Source organism: Oncorhynchus gorbuscha, linkage group LG09 (assembly GCF_021184085.1).
Source record: "Oncorhynchus gorbuscha isolate QuinsamMale2020 ecotype Even-year linkage group LG09, OgorEven_v1.0, whole genome shotgun sequence".
NCBI lineage: Eukaryota > Metazoa > Chordata > Actinopteri > Salmoniformes > Salmonidae > Oncorhynchus > Oncorhynchus gorbuscha.
Genome location: NC_060181.1, coordinates 70767906 through 70783611, shown reverse-complemented (window position 1 = coordinate 70783611; position 15706 = coordinate 70767906).

Here is a 15706-nt window from a genome sequence, read left to right as displayed (position 1 = left end):
ATGATAATAATAATAAGAGGATAATAAAGTGATACTGCTAATTAATAATTACAGTAGATACAATTCTCATAATAATATGAACTGTTTTAGCCTATGTTACTGTTACTAAAAAGTGCATATCAACTAAGCCGATGGGCTATAAAGTAGGCTGTGACTTAAAATCAATATTTTGATTACATGAACATATATTAATAACACTTCATTATTGTCATCATTATTATTATTGTTATTATAATTGTTTTTATTATTATTTTTATAGGGGGGGATTCGAGTTATTTTCAGATTTTTGAACAGCACATTTGCCTGCATATTGCCTAAGAGTACTAAATAATAAAAAACATGGACAAAAGCAAAAATACATTATATACAGTGCCTTCAGAAAGTGTTCAGACCACTTGACTTTTTCCACATAGTGTTACTTTACAGCCTAATTCTAGAATTGACTAAATCCCCCCCCCCCCCCATTCCTACACACAATACCCTATAATGACAATGGAAAAATAAGATTTTAGGGATTTATGTTTAATTTTTAAAAATATATTTACATAAGTATTCAGACCCTTTACTCAGTACTTTGTTGAAGCACCTTTGGCATCGATTACAGCATCAATTCTTCTTGGGTATGACGCTACACGCTTGGCACACCTGTATTTGGGGAGTTTCTCCCATTTTTCTCAAGCACTGTCAGGTTGGATAGGGAGTGTCACTGCACAGCTATTTTCAGGTCTCTTCAGAGATGATAGATTGGGTTCAAGCCCAGGATCGGGCTGGGCAACTCAAGGACATTCAGACGCTTGTTCCGAAGCCACTCCTGCATTGTCTTGGCTGTGTGCTTAGGGTCGTTGTCCTGTTGGAAGGTGAACCTTTACCTCAGTGTGAGGTCCTGAGCTTTCTGGAGCAGGTTTTCATCAAGGATCTCTCTGTACTTTGCTCCGTTAGTCTTTGCTCCGTTCGTCTTCACCGTTGTAACGTTGTTCATCTGTTGAATGAAGAGAGTCAGACCGAAATGCAGCGTGTAGGTTACTCATGACTTTAATGAAAATAATCGCGGTACATGAAATAACTGTATATGAAAACAACAAACGAAACGTGAAACCTATTACAGCCTATCTGGTGACAACAACACTAAGACAGGAACAAACACCCACAAAAATACAACGCGAACTCAGGCTACCTAAATACGGTTCCCAATCAGAGACAACGATAAGCAGCTGACTCCAATTGAGAATCGCCTCAGGCAGCCAAACCTAACTAGACACACCCCTAATCATACACAATCCCAATTACTACAAACCCCAATACGAAACACAACATATAAACCCATGTCACACCCTGGCTTACCCAAACATATACCAAAAACACAAAATATAATGACCAAGGCATGACAGAACCCCCCCCTAAGGTGCGGACTCCGGGACGCACCAGAAGAGCATAGGGAGGGTCCGGGTGGGCGTCTGTCCATGGTGGCGGTTCTGGCTCGGGACGTGGACCCCACTCCATAAATGTCCTAGTTCCTCCCCTTCGCGTCCTGGGATAATCCACCTTCTCCGCCGACCATGGCCTAATAGTCCTCACCCAGATCCTCACATAACTGAGGGGCAGCTCGGGACAGAGGGGCAGCTCGGGACAGAGGGGCAGCTCGGGACCGAGGGGCAGCTCGGGACAGAGGGGCAGCTCAGGACAGAGGGGCAGCTCAGGACAGAGGGGCATCTCAGGACAGAGGGGCAGCTCGGGACAGAAGGGCATCTCAGGACAGAGGGGCGTCTCAGGACATAGGGGCATCTCAGGACAGAGAGGCAGCTCGGGACAGAGGGGCAGCCCGGGACAGAGGGGCCCAGAGGGGTTTTTCTTTATTTTTACTATTTTCTACATTGTAGAATAATAGTGAAGATATCAAATTAACAATATTGACGAATACGCTGATTCGGTGTGCGAGTTCATTAGAATGTGCGTTGAAGATGTCGTTCCCATAGCAACGATTAAAACATTCCCTAACCAGAAACCGTGGATTGATGGCAGCATTCGCGTGAAACTGAAAGCGCGAACCACTGCTTTTAATCAGGGCAAGGTGTCTGGTAACATGACTGAATACAAACAGTGCAGCTATTCCCTCCGCAAGGCTATCAAACAAGCTAAGCGTCAGTACAGAGACAAAGTAGACCAGGACCAGGACCAGGATGTCTTGCTCCCAGGCAGACTAAATAACTTTTTTGCCCGCTTCGAGGACAATACAGTGCCACTGACACGGCCTGCAACGAAAACATGCAGTCTCTCCTTCACTGCAGCCGAGGTGAGTAAGCCATTTAAACGTGTTAACCCTTGCAAGGCTGCAGGCCCAGATGGCATCCCCAGCCGCGCCCTCAGAGCATGCGCAAACAGCTGGCCGGTGTGTTTACGGACATATTCAATCAATCCCTATACCAGTCTGCTGTTCCCACATGCTTCAAGAGGGCCACCATTGTTCCTGTTCCCAAGAAAGCTAAGGTAACTGAGCTAAACGACTACCGCCCCGTAGCACTCACTTCCGTCATCATGAAGTGCTTTGAGAGACTAGTCAAGGACCATATCACCTCCACCCTACCTGACACCCTAGACCCACTCCAATTTGCTTACCGCCCAAATAGGTCCACAGACGATGCAATCTCAACCACACTAAACACTGCCCTAACCCATCTGGACAAGAGGAATACCTATGTGAGAATGCTGTTCATCGACTACAGCTCAGCATTCAACACCATAGTGCCCTCCAAGCTCGTCATCAAGCTCGAGACCCTGGGTCTCGACCCCGCCCTGTGCAACTGGGTACTGGACTTCCTGACGGGCCGCCCCCAGGTGGTGAGGGTAGGCAACAACATCTCCTCCCCGCTGATCCTCAACACTGGGGCCCCACAAGGGTGCGTTCTGAGCCCTCTCCTGTAGTCCCTGTTCACCCACGACTGCATGGCCATGCACGCCTCCAACTCAATCAAGTTTGCGGACGACACAACAGTGGTAGGCTTGATTACCAACAACGACGAGACGGCCTACAGGGAGGAGGTGTGGTGTCAGGAAAATAACCTCACACTCAACGTCAACAAAACTAAGGAGATGTTTGTGGACTTCAGGAAACAGCAGAGGGAACACCTCCCTATCCACATCGATGGAACAGTAGTGGAGAGGGTAGCAAGTTTTAAGTTCCTCGGCATACACATCACAGACAAACTGAATTGGTCCACTAACACAGACAGCATCGTGAAGAAGGCGCAGCAGCGCCTCTTCAACCTCAGGAGGCTGAAGAAATTCGGCTTGTCACCAAAAGCACTCACAAACTTCTACAGATGCACAATCGAGAGCATCCTGGTGGGCTGTATCACCGCCTGGTAAGGCAACTGCTCTGCCCTCAACCGTAAGGCTCTCCAGAGGGTAGTGAGGTCTGCACAACGCATCACCGGGGGCAAACTACCTGCCCTCCAGGACACCTACACCACCCGATGTTACAGGAAGGCCATAAAGATCATCAAGGACAACAACCACCCGAGCCACTGCCTGTTCACCCCGCTATCATCCAGAAGGCGAGGTCAGTACAGGTGCGTCAAAGCTGGGACCGAGAGACTGAAAAACAGCTTCTATCTCAAGGCCATCAGACTGTTAAACAGCCACCACTAACATTGAGTAGCTGCTGCCAACACACTGACACTGACTCAACTCCAGCCACTTTAATAATGAGAATTGATGGGAAATGATGTAAATATATCACTAGCCACTTTAAACAATGCTACCTTATATAATGTTACTTACCCTACATTATTCATCTCATATGCATACGTATATACTATACTCTATATCATCGACTGCATCCTTATGTAATACATGTATCACTAGCCACTTTAACTAAGCCACTTTGTTTACATACTCATCTCACATGTATATACTGTACTCGATACCATCTACTGTATCTTGCCTATGCTGCTCTGTACCATCACTCATTCATATATCCTTATGTACATATTCTTTATCCCCTTACAATGTGTATAAAACAGTAGTTTTGGAATTGTTAGTTAGATTACTTGTTGGTTATTACTGCATTGTCGGAACTAGAAGCACAAGCATTTCGCTACACTCGCATTAACATCTGCTAACCATGTGTATGTGACAAATACAATTTGATTTGATTTGATTTGAAATCAAAACTATGAAATAACACATATGGAATCTTGAATTAACCACAAAAGTGTTCAACAAATCAAAATATAGTTTCTCTATTATATTCTTCAAAGTAGCCACCTTTTTCCTTGATGACAGCTTTGCACACTATTGGAATTCTCTCACCCAGCTTCATGAGGTAGTCACCTGGAATGTATTTCAATTAACAGGTGTGCCTTGTTAAAAGTTAAATAGTGGAATTTCTTTCCTTCTTAATGTTTTTGAGCCAATCAGTTGTGTTGTGACAAGGTAGGGGTGGTATACAGACGATAGACCTATTTGGTAAAACACCAAGTCCATAATGGCAAGAACAGTTCAAATAAGCAAAGAGAAACGACAGTCCATCATTACCTTTGAGACATGAAGGTCAGTCAATTTCAAAAACCATCAAGCGCTATGATGAAACTGGCTTTCATGAGGACAGCCACAGGAATGGAAGACCCAGAGTTACCTCTGCTGCAGAGGATACGTTAATTAGAGTTAACTGCTCCTCAGATTGCAGCCCAAATAGATGCTTCACAGAGTTCAAGTAACATACACATCTCAACTGTTCAGAGGATACTGAGCGATTCAGGCCTTCATGGTCGAATTGCTGCAAAGAAACCACTACTAAAGGACACTAATAAGAAGAAGAGACTTGCTTGGGCCAAGAAATATGAGCAATGGACCTTCGAATGGTGGAAATCTGTCCTTTGGTCTGATGATTTGAGTTGGTGAACGGATGATCTCAGCATGTGTGGTTCCCACAATGAAGCATGGAGGAGGAGGTGTGGTGGTGCTTTGCTGGTGACACTGTCAGTGATTTATTTAGAATCCAAGGCACACTTAACCAGCATGGCAACTCAGCTTTCTGCAGTGATACGCCATCCCATCTGATTTGCGCTTAGTGGGACTATAATTTGTTTTGTCGACAGGAAAATGACCCAACACACCTCCAGGCGTGGTATTTGGCCAAAAAGGAGAGTGATGGAGTACTGCGTCAGGTGACCTGACCTTCACAATCACCCGACCTCAACCCAATTGAGATGGACCACAAAGTGAAGGAAAATCAGTCAACAAGTGCTCAGAATATGTGGGAACTCCTTCAAGACTGTTGGAAAAGCATTCCAGGTGAAGCTGGTTGCAGAATGCCAAGATTGTGCAAAGCTGTCATCAAGGCAAAGGGTGGCTACTTTGAAGAATCATACATGTAAAATATTTTTGATTTGTTTAACACTTTTTTGGTTACTACATGATTCCATATGTTTCATAGTTTTGTTGTCTTCACCATTATTCTGCAATGTAGAAAATAGTAGAAAATAGTAAAAATAAAGAAAAACCCTTGAGTGAGTAGGTGTGCCCAAACTTTTGACTGGTACTGCATATATATTATTGTTGATTTATTTTAATGTTTTCTTGTGAGACGTGGAATAAGCAGTAAGCTCTGTTCTGTACTGTAGATTCATGATTCGCCTCTGCTGCTCCCTCCTGTGGTAAAGACCAGACTTGTCTGAAATGACCTAGCACACTTTTGTCAATGTCGGTTCTAAAAGTTGCTGTATACTCAGAATGAAAATAAACAAAAAAATGTAATTGAGAGAGGTTTGACATTCTATGTTTTCATGTGATGCGTTGTTCCTACGTCACGCATGTGAACTTCTGGTCATGTTAGTCACTTCCAACAAGTGGTTAGATGTTTCACTCTTTGGATTTGAATACCAAAAAGACTGCTCATGTGATATGACACTTTACTTACTGGTAATAAAAACAAGATAATGTGAAGCACCTTTAGCCAACATGATACACTTCTGTCACATCAAAGATACATAAACCAAATAAAATACATGTTCAACATTTCATTTCTATTATACAGAACCATATAAAGAAATTGATATAAAGAAATGAGTCAGACTCTATTTGGATAGTCTGCATAGTTCATCTGTAGATGCTCTAAAGATGATCATGATATCAACAGACTAACTGTTGATAAGCAAATGCTTGCTGAGGTTACGGTTAGGTTTAGAGTAAGGGTTAAGATAAGGGTTAGGGTTAACCCTTAGGGGAAGGCTAAGGGTTAAGACTTACAGTAGGTTTAAGACTTAGGGTTAAGATAAGGGTTCGGGTTAAGGCTAGGAATGAATCCCCAAATACATATACATTTTAATGTATAAATTATAAGGATTATTATAATGCATAACATGAATGAAAGTAGCATATTACTCATTTATCAATAGTATATATAGTTTGTAATGCAGAATAAGTGTGATATTTATCGATTGTGTCCTGAGCATTTTTATTCAGTGTAAGATGAATTGGAGTGTTATTTGAGACAAATGGAGTTGCACAGTACCTAGGACATGACACTGTCAGAAAGATCAATAAAATGTGTAAACAAATCATCAAAATTAGAACTCAAAGATTTTTCAGAGCAGAGAAGAGTATGATAAATTACAAAATTCACACTTTTTCAGTTTGAGTTTATTTTTTTCCTGCATGATCACATTTGCACTCTTGGAAAGTGTTTACCTCAGTGTTCATCTTTTACAGTAGCAGCTCCTGGATTTAAAGGAGTTTGACAGTAGACACCCACCCTGAGAGTGAGCGTAAGGGAAGTTTCCACTGCAGGCTGGTGTTTGAAGTGGAGGGAAAACCGTTACAAGCCCCCAACCACACTTTTCTCTATTGCTCTCTCTGTCTCTGTCTCTCTCTCTCTCTCTCTCTCTCTCTCTCTCTCTCTCACACACACACACACACACACACACACACACACACACACACACACACACACACACACACACACACACACACACACACACACACACACACACACACACACACACACACACACACACACACACACACACACACACACACACACACACACACACACACACACACACACATGCTCCAGGACAAGGATATGTTTGTGTAACAGCAGTGGTTTGGTGAACTATGCTTGAATAACTATCAATAGTTGAAGGGATAGGTACCTACTGCACACAGCATCTACACTCTTAGAAAAAAGGGGTTCAAAAGGGTCTTCGGCTGTCCCCATAGGAGAACCGTTTTATGATTTCAGATATAACCCTTTTTGATTCAAGGTAGAACTATTTTGGGTTCCATGTATAACTCTCTGTGGAAAGGGTTTTACATGGAACCATAAAGGGTTCTAGCTGGAACCAAAAAGGGTTCTTCAAATGGTTCTCCCATGGGGACAGACAAAGAACCCGTATTGGCTCTAGATAGCACTTTTTTCTAAGTGTACAAGTCTGGGAGGATATGACTTCACACTGGTATAGGAAATACTGTCCCTGAAAACCATATAAAATCAAAAACATAGAGAATTGTGTCACAAAACCACAAATTAGAAAAACAGCCAGGGCCCTAAACCACAAGGCCATCTCTCTTCCTCGTGTTTAGAGCCCAATCCTCTATCTCTAACTCCCCTTTTTCACTTTCCTCCACAACATCAAACTAAAATAATTTGCCACACGAATGGTTGTCATTAACCTTATAGGCTAGGCTCTCTTTCAGAAGAGAGAAAAGTGAGAAGGCATAACCTCAGGGTAGAGCGAGTACCTCTTCACACCCACGTTAAGGTCACAGATGATGTTGTGGCTTGATATTCTGCATGCTCCTGCAATGGATATAAGGACAGCAAAGGTGTGAAACTATCTTCAATACAGCCTCATAACAGCTTTGCACTTTTAAACAGGAAATGTTGATCTATAGAAGGTAATTAGCACGATAAAGAGATAGTTCAGTGAGTTAAGACTTATAGCAGTGTACCTCAATGCTGCCATCCACTGTTCAAAACACTGCCTGTGTACTGGGGGAGCACATCTGTTTGATCATGCTGTTGATATACATTCATGAATGTAACACACATTGTTATTCATTAATTCTCTACATCCAGTGGCACACAGTGTGGCAATTACACATCCAGTAACCATTACATGATTAGGCTCAAAATAACAATAGGATAATCAGGCGATGGTAGAGGGCACTAGTGCTCTCCTAAAGGCTTTGTCTGGATACATCCCAGATGGAAAGAGAAAGTATTGTTATTGACTCATAGTTAGGGATCTACATCACAGTTCATATGTCCGCAAGGCAATCAAACAAGCTAAGCGTCAGTATAGAGACAAAGTAGAGTCGCAATTCAACGGCTCAGACACGAGAGGTATGTGGCAGGGTCTACAGTCAATCACAGACTACAAAAGGAAAACCAGCCCCATTGCAGACCACGATGTCTTGCTCCCAGACAAACTAAACAAGGTCAAGGACCATATCACCTCCACCTACTCCAATTTGCTTACCGCCCCAATAGGTTCACAGATGATGCAATCGCAATCACACTGCCCTAACACATCTGGACAAGAGGAATACCCTGGGTCTCGACCACGCCTTGTGCAACTGGGTCCTGGACTTTCTGACGGGCCACCCCCAGGTGGTGAGGGTAGGTAACAACATCTCCACCCCGCTGATCCTCGACACTGGCGCCCCACAAGTGTGTGTTCTCAGCCCTCTCCTGTACTCCCTGTTCAACCATGACTGCGTGGCCATTCACGCCTCCAATTCAATCATCAAGTTTGCAGACGACACTACAGTGGTAGGCTTGATTACCAAAAATGGCCTACAGGGAGGATGTGAGGGCCCTCGGAGTGTGGTGTCAGGAAAATAACCTCACACTCAATGTCAACAAAACAAAGGAGATGATTGTGGACTTCAGGAAACAGCAGAGGGAGCAGCCCCCTATCCACATCGACGGGACAGTAGGAGAGAAGGTGGAACGTTTTAAGTTCCTCGGTGTACACATCACAAACAAACTGAAATGATCCACCCACACAGACAGCGTGGTGAAGAAGGCGCTGCAGCTCCTCTTCAACCTCAGGAGGCTGAAGAAATATGGCATATCACCAAAAACACTCACAAACCTTTACAGATGCACAATCGAGAGCATCCTGTCGGGCTGCATCACTGCCTGGTACGGCAACTGCTCTGCCCACAACCACAAGGCTCTCCAGAGGGTAGTGAGGTCTGCACAACGCATCACCGGGGGCAAACTACCTGCCCTCCAGGACACCAACACCACCCGATGTCACAGGAAGGCCAAAAAGATCATCAAGGACAACAACGACCCGAGCCACTGCCTGTTCACCCCGCTATCATCCAGAAGGCGAGGTCAGTACAGGTGTATCAAAGCAGGGATCGAGAGACTGAAAAACAGCTTCTATCTCAAGGCCATCAGACTGTTTAACAGCCATCAATAACTTTGAGTGGCTGCTGCCAACATACTGACTCATCTCTAGCCACATTAATCATTAAAAATTGATGTAATACATTTATCACTAGCCACTTTAAACAATGCCACTTTATATAATGTTTACATACCCTACATTACTCATCTCATATGTATATACTGTACTCTACACCATCTACTGCATCTTGCCCATGCCGTTCAGCCAACGCTCATTCATATATTTTTATGTACAGTTTCTTGTTCATTACCTTAAACTTGTGTGTATAAGGTAGTTGTTGTGAAATTGTTAGGTTAGATTACTTGTTCGATATTACTGCATGGTCGGAACTAGAAGCACAAGCATTTCGCTACACACGCATTAACATCTGCTAACCATGTGTATGTGACAAATACAATTTGATTTGATTTGATTTGATAAGGTTTATGATGACCATAACACCCATACATCCATGAAATAAATGTTTATTTTCAGCACCCTCAGTATCAAATGGTACCCTATTCCCTTTATAGTTCCTTCATCCATAGCCCTTAGGGTTCACTGTAAAGGGAATAGGGTGCCATTTAGGACTCAGGCACAGACTTGGATGTGAAGGATGAATATCATCAGCTCCACTGAGGTTGGAGAGACTTGCTCTTCATGCATTGTGATAAGAATACCCTGGTCTTACTGCAAGCTCATCGGTGCAGAGATGGGTGTGTAGAGTAGAGAGAGAGGAAGAGAGAGAAAGGAATAGCGCTAGACGAAGAGAGAGAGGCAAGGTGAGAGATCGAGAGAGAGAGAGAGAGGGGGTCTGAGAGTTATTAGAGTAGGCCTGGGTGAAAGTCTTCACGCCACGGCTGCATATCTTACACAGACAGCGGAGGGGATTGCATCGTATTTCACAACCAGGCGGCTATCGAGGGAGAGCAGCATGCCATGTAAACCTAACATAAGTTCGTCAAATGGAACATCCTCTTCCCCGCTGGGCACACACTGGTTGACTTAACGTTGTTTCCAAGTCATTTCAACTAAATTACATTGAACCAGCGTGGAATAGATATTGAATTGACGTCTGTGCCCAGTTGAACTCTTCTTGTCATGAAAACTGTTTTGACATGCTTTCAAAGCTGACTGTAAATTCATTTTGTAGAAACTTTCATTTCGAGACAACATGGCATCCTGGTACTGGTATCTTTGTTGTAGTTGCGCTCTAGTCTCATTCAAGTCATCCTGACACACTCTGCAGTGTACATCCCCTGTGAGACAACACCTCAGATCAAACCATACGTCTCTCTCACCAATCTGTATATGATTGTTTTATACCCAATGTATGGGCAGAACAGGGTTGGGTAGGTCACTTTCGAAATGTAATCCATTACAGTTACTTGTTACCTGTCCCAAATTTTCATCAGTAACGTAACGTAATTACCCGAACTCAGTAACGTAATGTGATTATTTTCAATTACTTTTGGAACACTTTTCCCTTAAGAGGCATTAGAAGAAGACTAAAAGGATCCACCAATCATATTTGTGGTGTCATCATAGTTGCCTCTAAGTTGTGGGCATACTCAAAGAACAAATTTAAACTTGTGTCTTTTTTCAATGTCACACCCTGGCCTTAGTTATCTTAGTTTTCTTTATTATTTTGGTTAGGTCAGGGTGTGACGAGGATGGTTTGTGTAGTTTTTGTATTGTCTAGGTTTTGTTTGTATGTCTAGCGGTTGTTGTATATCTAGGTGTTTATATGCCTATGGTTGCCTGGATTGGTTCCCAATCAGAGGCAGCTGTTTATCGTTGTCTCTGATTGGGCACCATATTTAGGTAGCCATATTCCTTGGGTATTTCGTGGGTTATTGTCTATGTGTATTTGCCTGTCAGTACTTGTGTCGCATAGCTTGTTCAGTGTTTATTCTTCATTAAAAGAAGTATGTATTCTTATCACGCTGCGCCTTGGTCTCCTCGTTATGACGAGCGTGACATTCAATGCAAAATCAAATGTTACTGAAAAAACAGAAAGGTGTTGTCACGCCCTGGTCGAAGTATTTTGTGTTTATCTTCATTTATTTGGTCAGGCCAGGGTGTGGCATGGGTTTTGTATGTGGTGTGTATGTATTGGGATTGTAGCTTATTGGGGTGTTCTAGTTAGGTCAATGTCTGTCTGAAGTGGTTCTCAATCAGAGGCAGGTGTTTATCGTTGTCTCTGATTGAGAACCATATTTAGGCAGCCATATTCTTTGAGTGTTTCGTGGGTGATTGTCCTTAGTGTCCTTGTTCCTGTCTCTGTGTTAGTTTACACTAGTATAGGCTGTTTCAGTTTTCATTACATTTATTGTTTTGTAGTGCTTGTATTTAGATTCGTGTTTTACGTTTGTTCATTAAACATGGATCGCCATCTACACGCTGCATTTTGGTCCGACTCTCCTTCACACCTAGAAAACAGTTACAGGTGTCAATTAATATATTTTTTCTCTCTCAAACATCCTTTCTACAATTAAAAGTAATCTAAGTAATCATGCAGTTTTTCAAAAGTATATATAATCTGATTACAATATTGTTGCAGGTCATGTAAATTATTACAATTAATAATCAGATTACACGTAATCAGTTACTCCCCAACCCTGGGGTAGAAGATAGTGCTGTCTGACAAATGTTCTCATGTTAGTATCTGAAGATTCACAGAAACCTATCCGTGATCCACTTTGATAAGTTATTTGTGAGATGCACATTTGCTATTTCCCCCCTCTTCAAATGGGGGGACACTCTTGACCCAAACTGCTACAGAGCTATATCTATCCTACCATGCCTTTTTAAGGTCTTCGAAAGCCAAGTCAACAAACAGATTACCGACCATTTCAAATCTCACCATACCTTCTCTGCTATGCAATCTGGTTTCAGAGCTGGTCATGGGTGCACCTCAGCCAGGCTCAAGGTCCTAAACGATATCTTAACTGCCATCGATAAGAAACATTACTGTGCAGCCGTATTCATTGATCTGGCCAAGGCTTTCGACTCTGTCAATCACCACATCCTCATCGGCAGACTCGACAGCCTTGGTTTCTCAAATGATTGCCTCGCCTGGTTCACCAACTACTTATCTGATAGAGTTCAGTGTGTCAAATTGGAGGGTCTGCTGTCCGGACCTCTGGCAGTCTCTATGGGGGTGCCACAGGGTTCAATTCTTGGACCGACTCTCTTCTCTGTATACATCAATGAGGTTGCTCTTGCTGCTGGTGAGTCTCTGATCCACCTCTACGCAGACGACACCATTCTGTATACTTCTGGCCCTTCTTTGGACACTGTGTTAACAACTCTCCAGGCAAGCTTCAATGCCATACAACTCTCCTTCCGTGGCCTCCAATTGCTCTTAAATACAAGTAAAACTAAATGCATGCTCTTCAACCGATCGCTACCTGCACCTACCCGCCTGTCCAACATCACTACTCTGGACGGCTCTGACTTAGAATACGTGGACAACTACAAATACTTGGTGTTTGGTTAGACTGTAAACTCTCCTTCCAGACCCATATCAAACATCTCCAATCCAAATTTAAATCTAGAATTGGCTTCCTATTTTGCAACAAAGCATCCTTCACTCATGCTGCCAAACATACCCTTGTAAAACTGACCATCCTACCAATCCTCGACTTTGGCGATGTCATTTACAAAATAGACTCCAATACCCTACTCAACAAATTGGATGCAGTCTATCACAGTGCAATCTGTTTTGTCACCAAAGCCCCATATACTACCCACCATTGCGACCTGTACGCTCTCGTTGGCTGGCCCTCGCTTCATACTCGTCGCCAAACCCACTGGCTCCATGTCATCTACAAGACCCTGCTAGGTAAAGTCCCCCCTTATCTCAGCTCGCTGGTCACCATAGCATCTCCCAACTGTAGCACACGCTCCAGAAGGTATATCTCTCTAGTCACCCCCAAAACCAATTCTTTCTTTGGCCGCCTCTCCTTCCAGTTCTCTGCTGCCAATGACTGGAACGAACTACAAAACTGGAAACACTTATCTCCCTCACTAGCTTTAAGCACCAACTGTCAGAGCAGCTCACAGATTACTGCACCTGTACATAGCCCACCTATAATTTAGCCCAAACAACTACCTCTTTCCCAACTGTATTTAATTAATTAATTTATTTTGCTCCTTTGCACCCCATTATTTTTATTTCTACTTTGCACATTCTTCCATTGCAAAACTACCAAAACAATCATTTGCTCACATTGTATATAGACTTGTTTATACTGTATTATTGACTGTATGCTTGTTTTACTCCATGTGTAACTCTGTGTCGTTGTATCTGTCGAACTGCTTTGCTTTATCTTGGCCAGGTCGCAATTGTAAATGAGAACTTGTTCTCAACTTGCCTACCTGGTTAAATAAAGGTGAAATAAAAATACAATAAATTTGCAAGATATTGAACATGTTGGCTTGATCTATGTTGTAAATTCCTAGTCAGTTGCATAACTGAATGGATTCAACCGCAATGTGTCTTCCACATTTTACCCAACCCCTCTGAATCAGAGAGGTGCAGGGGGCTGCCTTAATCAACATCATTGGTGCCCAGGGAGAAGTTGTTGTAGGGGTTAACTGGTCTCAACTTGCTCAAGAGCAGAATAGCACTTGCCGGCTTGGGGATTCATTCAAGCAACCTTTCGGTTACTGTCCCAACACTCAAACCGCTAGGCTACCTGGGTTGGCTGACTGAATGGTCCCATTTACCTGAATCCCAATACACACACACACACACACACACACACACACACACACACACACACACACACACACACACACACACACACACACACACACACACACACACACACACACACACACACACACACACACACACACACACACACACACACACACACACACACACACACACTGATCTCTGCGCTGTCTGATCCACTCAGGCTTGTCTAACACACTGTGGAGCCACAGCGAATCACAGCATGTCACTCAAAGCCTGACTGGGTTTCCTTTCAAATATATTTCTGAGAAACGAGACGAAACAAGATATCAATAGAATGTCCAACAGAGCAGGAACACACTATGGGCCCTGGTCAAAAGTAGTGCACTATGTTGGGCAGGGTTCTCCAACCCTGTTACTGGAGAGCTATCCTCCTGTAGGTTTTTGCTCCAAGCCCAGTGGTAACTAACCTGATTCAGTTTATCAACCAATTACTAGAATCAGGTGAACTAGATAAAGGTTGGAGCGAAAACCTACAGGACGGTAGCTCGCCAGGAAGAGGGTTGGAGAGCGCTGATGTAGGGAATAGGTACTAATTGGGAAGCAGTCATAGCCGCGGGAAGTAGTCAAGGCCGCACCCCCTGAAAAATCTTTAGAATAAAATATAAAAAATGAATACAAAAGTAGTGCACTGGGCCTTTAATAGTTCCGTATTAGCGGGACTGTAACGCTCGTCGTCGGTGGAAGGAAGAATGGACCAAAGCACAGTGTGGAAAGTGTTCAAGAAACACTCAAACAAAAATAACAAATTCAAAAAATGAAAGCGAACATTTCCGTAAGGCACAGACACTAAACAGAAAATAACACCCCACACAACCCAAACGGAAAATCACAATTTATATCTGATCCCCCTATCTGATCCCCCCTATCTGATCCCCCCTATCTGATCCCCCTATCTGATCCCCCCTATCTGATCCCCCCTCCCGATAGACAGCTGCCTCTGATTGGGAACCACACTCTGCAAAACAACAAAATAGAAAACAGATTTTCCCACCCTAACCAAACATAGAGAATAAATAAGGATCTCTAAGGTCAGGGCGTGACAGGGACTATTAAAAGTAATCAAAATAATCATCGAGTTTTTCAAAAGTATACTCAATCTGATTACAATATTTTTAGCAGGTAATGTAACTGATTACAATTAATAACCAGATTACCAGTAATCAGTTACTCCCCAATCCTGGAGCAGAAGAAAGTGCTGTCTGACAAAGGTTCCCATGTAAGTATCTGAAGATTCACAGAAACCTATCCGTGATCCACTTTGATAAGTTATTTGTGAGATGTACATTTGCTGTTTGAAAGATATTGAACATGTTGGCTTGATCTATGCTGTAAATGGCTTTAACAGTCACGTATTAGTAGACCGATATTTCCATCTGCAGCGAGGGCAAAAAAAAACATCTACCCCCCCCCCCCCCCTCCACCTCCACCCCTCCACCCCCCCAAACTACTTCCCTCAGCTCTGGAAGCAGTCAATGACAACTCCAGCTAAATTCTATTTTTACCAACATACTGCATAGCCTCTTTATTATGATAGAGA